We start from the raw sequence: 7,500 nt of genomic DNA, 5'->3' as shown, positions 1-7,500 counted from the left end.
TTGTATAGAGACGGTTGCCCCCTGGTGGCCTTTTGATAGAATGCAGCTCTAAGTTACTTCCGCATTGGCCTCATTTCAGAGGACCAGAACTCCCCACCTGGTTTAGACCTGCACCTCTTCATGTTAAAGTGATGTCATATTGGTCTCATGCCTCTGTGATTGGATATAGTCATAGTTCATAGCTCTTACCCTCAGAGTATCTTTGACTTTTTATCACAGAACCAGATATTTTCTATCACAGTTGTTCATTTTCTGCACTGATGATGATTCAACCGGGAGAGTTTCATGTTTATCCACGCTGTAGGTGAACTGTGACTCACTAACATTGTCCATGAGAGAAATGAATGGAGAGTTTTACTTCCAGAAACAACAGCAGCCTGAAATAGAGCTTCCCACTCCACAACTGTATTAGATATTATCTGTGTCACATTGTGGACTCTGTGTGTGTGTGTGTATCAGTATGTAGTTCAAAGTGCTTCACGGTAGATTGGCAAGCTGACAATAAGACAGAACCAAGAACAACATAAAGAAAAGGTATAAAAACATGATGAGAAAGAAAAAGAGAAAAAGTGAGATCATTGCATGCAAAGTAAAAGCTAGAGAAAAAGACAAAACAAAAGTAAGATGAAATAAAAAACCTACATTTAATAAAAGCTAGACTAAAAGGAGGGAGGAAGGAAGGAAGGAATGAAGGAAGGAGGGAAGAAGGAAGAAAAGGAGGAAGGAAAGGAGGGAAGGAAGGAAGGAAGGAAGGAAAGGAGGGAAGGAAGGAAGGAAGGAAGAATGAAGGGAGGAAGGAAAGGAGGGAGGGAAGGAAGAAGGAAGGAAGGAAAGAAGAATGAAGGGAAGGAGGGAGGGAGGAAGGAAGGAAGGAGGAAGGAAAGGAGGGAGGAAAGACAGACAGAAATAGGTAAGGAAGGAAAGGAGGGAGGAAGGAAGGAAGGAAGGAAGGAAGGGAGGGAGGAAAGAAGGAACAAGTCAAAACAGCCGGGGTCAATTTGACCCGGGAGGATGACACAAGGGTTAAAAAAAAGAGATTAGTAGATCAGTACTTGTTCAAAACGGGCCTGTCTGTGAGGTCGAGAGTGCTTGTCCCTTAAACGCCTCTCACGCACACTATCAGTAGGTCGACACTACAATTTACAGATGTAAATTGAATGCGTCACACCTTTCACATCCTGCAGCATGTCTTCAAGGTTTTGTCCACGTCCTGATAGCGGCGGCTGGCCTTTGCTTGAGGAACAAGAATAGTAGAGTCAAATGTTAAGAGACCACATATTTAGATTTAACCCTTTACAGGACACTCATTGAAAGGAAGGGAAGAAGGAAGGATGGATGAAAGGAAGGAAGGAAGGGAAGGAAGGAGGGAGGAAGGAAAGGAAGGAAGGACGGAGGAAAGAAGGAAGGAAGGAAGGAAGGAAGGTAGGGGGAGGAAGGAAAGGAATGAAGGAGGGAGGGAGGAAGGAGGAAGGGAAGAAAGAAGGAAGGAGGGAGGAAGAACAGATGGAAGGAAGGAAGGACGGAGGAAGGAAAGAAGGAAGGGAGGAGAGAAGGAGGGAGGGAGGAAGGACAGATGGAAGGAAAGGAAGGAAGGACGGAGGAAATAAGGAACGAGGGAGGGAGAAAGGAAAAGAGGAAGGGAAGAAAGAAGGCAGGGAGGGAGGAAAGGAAGGAAAGAAGGAAGGAAGGAAGGAAGGATATTTTGGGATATGTACAGAAGTTACCAAATATAATCATTTTCCCAGTAAAGGGTTAAAAAAGATCTGAATGCCATCTCACTATCGTATCACTTCCCACGCCACAGAATCTGGCCTGTGCTCCTAGTAACTCACCCAAAATGCACAAAACCATCCAGTCTTTTTAATACTCTACCTCAAAATGACCTCACCATACCAAACTATGGCAGTGTGGTGCTGTAACTACTTCTGCTTGTTGACTCTGACAGCAGTGTAGAAGAAGCAGAATCAGTGTTGGTCATGTGGTATTTTTATGAATTTCTCAGGAACCGTTCATCCAAATAGCTTCATGCTGCACACTGCACTTCCTCGGGTCGGCAGCCAAACATCTGCCAGGTGTGAAATCAATCGGATGAACGGTTGATGAGATATTGGAAGGACATACATACGGATAGATAGATAGATAGGTAGATAAATAGATAGATAGATAGATAGATAGATAGATAGATAGACATCCAGTTAAGATCCAGATGCTTCAACCAATAGAAATATCTTATGTCTGTGTGTGTGTGTGTGTGTGTGTGTGTGTGTGTGTGTGTGTGTGTGTGTGTGTGTGTGTGTGTGTGTGTCTGTGTGCAGTTACCGTGGTTACGACTGCAGGAACAACCTGTTCTACACGCAGGGCGGCGAGGTGTTGTACCACGTGGCGGCGGTGGGCGTCGTCTACAACCGGCAGCTGCACAGCCAGCGCTTCTACCTCGGCCACGATGACGACATCCTGAGCCTCAGCATCCATCCGCTGAAGGACTTCGCTGCTACGGGACAGGTACACACACACACACACACACACGCACACGCATTGACACGCATTTGTGTTCTGAGTTTTACATACCACAGAAAAGTGTGTTGTTAACCACCCTGCCAAATTTGAATGATTAAAAAAAATGCCAAATATATTAAATTAGGCTTCAAAGTTGTGTAAAAATCAGCCTCTTTCTCTGCTCCCAAACGCTGTGGGCGTGGCCTCTGAGTTTGCTGAAGCCCCGCCCCCTACTAAGTGTCACCTGTCAATCAAAGTCACCACCTCTACCAGAAACATGGACGCTAGGTCTGAGAGCTTTCTGCTGCTAACTCAGCGGCTTACTCGGCGGCTAGCTTGGCGGTTAGCTCAGCGGCTGCTAACTCAGCTGCTAGCTCGGCGGCTAACTCGGCAGCTAACTCGGCGGCTAGCTTGTCGGCTAACTCAGCTGCTAGCTCGGCGGCTAACTCGGCAGCTAACTCAGCTAACTGGCTAACTGTAGACTGTAGTAGTAGTAGTGCTAACTCAGCTAACTGGCTAACTGTAGACTGTAGTAGTAGTAGTGTGTGCTGAATGTATTTCTACCTCTACAGCAGCAGGGGCGGGTTTATGCTAATCCTAGCTCCACAATTCAAATCTAAATGGTTGAAATGCTTTTTACACCTTTTTTAGAAATACATTTATGACCTATTTAATGTGTTTAGAAGAAAATGTCTGAATTCACTTTAAGATCTTTGTTGCATATTTAATTAACTGGTAAGAATGTGTTGAAACATGTTGATGGAAATGCTGTAATGTGTGTTTAGGTGGGGAGAGACCCGGCCATCCACGTGTGGGACATCCAGACGCTGAAGTGTCTCTCTTTGCTTAAAGGATTTCACCAGAGAGGAGTGTGTGCTCTGGACTTCTCAGGTACCCTCAAGTAAAATCAATACAACTTTATTTATGCCTGTCGGGACAAACGTATGCAGCAGCTCGCCCTTCACACACACACACACACACACACACACACACACACACACACACACACACACACAGAGTGGAGAGGAAAGAAAGAATAAAGATAGAAATGCTTTAAGGTTATGGGCTTAACCCTCCTGTTGTCCTTCGAGTCAAGGAAGGAAGGAAGGAAGGGAGGGAGGGAGGAGGAAAGAAGGAAGGAAGGAAAGGAGGGAGGAAGAAGGAAGGAAAGGAGGGACAAAGGCATGGATGAAGGAAGGAAAGGAGGGAGGGAGGGAGGGAGGGAGGAAAGGAAAGAAGGGAGGAAGAATGAAGGAAAGGAGGGACAAAGGAAGGGAGGAAGGGAGGAAAGGAGGGAGGGAGGGAGGAGAGGAGAGGAAAGGAAAGAAGGAAGGAAGGACTGAGGGAGAAAGGGAAGGAGGGAAGGAAAGAAGGAGGGAGGGAGGAAGGAAGGAAGGAGGGAGGGAAGGAAAGAAGGAGGGAAGGAGGGAGGGAGTGAGGAAAGAAGGAAGGAAAGAAGGACGGAGGGAGAAAGGAAAAGAGGAAGGGAGGAAGGAAAGGAAGGAAGGAAGGAAGGTTGGAGCACAGCAGGTGATAGACGGCAGTATTACGTCTCATATGTAGAACATTGAGGCACTAAAGTAAAGCACCAATCCTCACAGTTATACTTATATTAAATGTACTTTCTCTCTGCTCTCTGTTTGACTCTGAAGTTCCTAAAAATCTCTGTCTTGGTCCTCCAGTTTGAGTTTTCCTCCCTGTGCTGTTGAAAATAGCTCCGATGAGAAGAAGGTAAAAACCTCCTCCTGATATTTTATCTCTGTGTTTGTGGTCCAGCTGATGGGAAGAGTCTGGTGTCAGTGGGAGTCGATGACGGACATTCAATTGTAGTCTGGGACTGGAAGAGAGGAGAGAAACTCGCTACTGCAAGGTACTGTAAAAAACTACAATACTACTGTAAACTACTGCAAGGTACTGTAAAAACTACAATACTACTATAAACTACTGCATGGTACTGTAAAAAAACTACAATCAATACTGTAAACTACTGCAAGGTACTGTAAAAACTACAATACTACTGTAAACTACTGCAAGGTACTGTACAAAACTACAATACTACTGTAAACTACTGCAAGGTACTGTAAAAACTACAATACTACTGTAAACTACTGCAAGGTACTGTACAAAACTACAATACTACTGTAAACTACTGCAAGGTACTGTAAAAAAATTACAATACTACTGTAAACTACTGCAAGGTACTGTAAAAACTACAATACTACTGTAAAGTACTGCAAGGTACTGTAAAAACTACAATACTACTGTAAACTACTGCAAGGTACTGTACAAAACTACAATACTACTGTAAACTACTGCAAGGTACTGTAAAAAAATTACAATACTACTGTAAACTACTGCAAGGTACTGTAAAAACTACAATACTACTGTAAAGTACTGCAAGGTACTGTAAAAACTACAATCAATACTACTGTATTAAATTGTGTGTTTGCTAACTCAGCTGCTAGCTCGGCGGCTAACTCGGCTGCTAGCTCGGCTGCTAGCTCGGCGGCTAACTCGGCTGCTAGCTCGGCGGCTACCTCGGCTGCTAGCTCGGCTGTATTTAATTGTGTTATTTTGTTGGGTTTTTTTCTGCAGGGGTCATAAAGAGAAGATATTTGTGGTGAAGTGTAATCCCATGGTGATGGACAAACTGGTCACTGTGGGAATCAAACACATCAAGTTCTGGCAACATGCAGGTAAAACAGGACGTTTCACTTTGAGTTCAACCAGACACAATCTGCATGAATAAATTATTATCATAAGCTCTATTCTAAACTGCATCCTTTCCTACTCCTCTACTAACTCTGACATCATGTGAAGTATGTAGTGTGTTTAACTGCGTAGTGATTTAGAGTATGTGAGAAGTTCCTGGATGGTTTACTAGATTCTCCAGAAATGCAGAGTATGCATCAAGAGCTGACTACTCACACTCACATTACCCAAGATGCAACGCTACTACTCACACTCACATTACCCAAGATGCAACGCTACTACTCACACTCACATTACCCAAGATGCAACGCTACAACTCACTCTCACATTACCCAAGATGCAACGCTACTACTCACACTCACATTACCCAAGATGCAACGCTACTACTCACACTCACATTACCCAAGATGCAACGCTACTACTCACACTCACATTACCCAAGATGCAACGCTACTACTCACACTCACATTACCCAAGATGCAACGCTGCTACTCACACTCACATTACCCAAGATGCAACGCTACTACTCACACTCACATTACCCAAGATGCAACGCTTCTACTCACACTCACATTACCCAAGATGCAACGCTACTACTCACACTCACATTACCCAAGATGCAATGCAACTTCTGAAAAAAACCCAAAATACAAACGTCACAGATCACCACCTCGGTGGTTTCAAGTTAGCTACAGCGAGGGTATGTTCGCTTCCTGGTTTTCAAAATAAAAGCACCAAATTCTATCGTTATGGTTTTCTTGATAATAAAAGGCAACGGGTGTTTTATTTTGTGAAAATGACAGGAAGTGCGTTAATCGCTACGGCTAACTTGAGCGGCTCCAAATTCGCAGGAACAAAACTTTAAACAGGTGTTATTTGGACTAATTAGCATCACACTGTGGATGTAAAGGGCTACTTTAGTAGTACTCTCACTCTCTGACTCAGTTGCTGAGACTCTCATACATGCATTCATCACCTCACGTCTGGACTATTATAATGCCATCCTGTATGGGGTCCCCAATAAAACGCTGGACAGGCTCCAACACGTCCAAAACTCAGCTGCCAGGGTTCTCACTCAAACTAAACCCTGGCAGCACACCATCCCCCCTCTCCCCCACACTCAAACAGCTGCACTGGCTTCCTGTTAACTTCCACATCACTTTTAAACTTCTTCTCCTCACCTATAAATCTCTTCATGCCGTTGCACCGCAGTTATTAATGGATCTCCTCCATGTTTAACCCTCCTGTCGTCCTCCCTCCTTTCCTTCCTTCTTCCCCTTTTCCTCCTTTCCTTCCTTCCTTCCTTCCTTCCTTCCTTCCCCCTCCCTCCTTTCCTTCCTCCCTTCCTTCCTTCCTTCCTCACCTCCTCCTCTCCTTTATCCCTTCCTTCTCTCCTCCTATCCTTCATCCCTTCCTTCCTTCCTTCCTTCCTTCCTCCCTTCCTTCCTTCCTTCCTTCCTCCCTTCCTTCCTTCTCTCCATCCTTCCTTCCTTCCTTCCTCACCTCCTCCTTTCCTTCATCCTTTCCTTCTCTCCTTCCTTCCTTCCTCCCCTCCTTCCTTCCTTCCTTCCTTCCTTCCTCCCTTCCTTCCTTCCGTCCTCCCTTCCTCCTCCCTTCCTTATTTCCTTCCTTCCTTTCTTCCTTGACCTGAGGACAACAGGAGGGTTAATTAAGATTTAATTTAATCTTTAGTATTTCCCTCTCTCTTCCCTCCAGGTGGCGGTCTGACGTTCAGGCGTGGTGCGTTCAGGAGCGTCAGCCGTCCGGAGACCATGATGTCAGTGTGCTACGGCCGCAGTGAGGCGTTGGTGTTCTCCGGAGCCGCCACCGGAGACGTTTACATCTGGAAGGAACCGCTGCTGCTGAAAACGGTCAAAGCTCACGACGGACCCGTGTTCGCCATGTTCTCCCTCGACAAGGTGAGGAGAGACTTTGCATTCCTCCTGTTCATACTGACCATTAGAAGATCCTTCATAATGTTTACAATGGAAGTGATGGAGGATATAATGGCTGATAATGTTATATCTATAGACAGAATATATACATATAACTTCTAACTCATTACATAATGAACCACGTTAAAGGTAGGTTCACTATTACTCAATGATGGAGGACTAAATCCACAGTCCTCCTTCTGTGGAAACATGGATTTAAAAGTTGATCTGAAGAATAAGAATAAGCTGAAGGAAGGAAGGAAGGAAGGAAGGAAGGAACGAAGGAAGAAAAGGGAGGAAGATGAGGAAAGAAAGAAAGAAAGAAAAAGGAGAAAGATAAAGAAAGAGGAGGATGAGA

General features: G+C 44.8%; 1 pseudogene; it reads left to right on the top strand.

Moving 5' to 3' along the window:
* LOC128354670 (echinoderm microtubule-associated protein-like 6) overlaps positions 1-7,127 on the top strand; it is a 24,020-nt pseudogene extending 16,893 nt beyond the window's left edge.
* Positions 7,128-7,500: the final 373 nt, after the last annotated feature.

This window comes from Scomber japonicus (assembly GCF_027409825.1).
Source record: "Scomber japonicus isolate fScoJap1 chromosome 14 unlocalized genomic scaffold, fScoJap1.pri SUPER_14_unloc_2, whole genome shotgun sequence".
Lineage (NCBI taxonomy): Eukaryota > Metazoa > Chordata > Actinopteri > Scombriformes > Scombridae > Scomber > Scomber japonicus.
The sequence above is the reverse complement of the archived record's forward strand: the minus strand, read 5'-3'. Positions and strand labels throughout refer to the sequence as shown.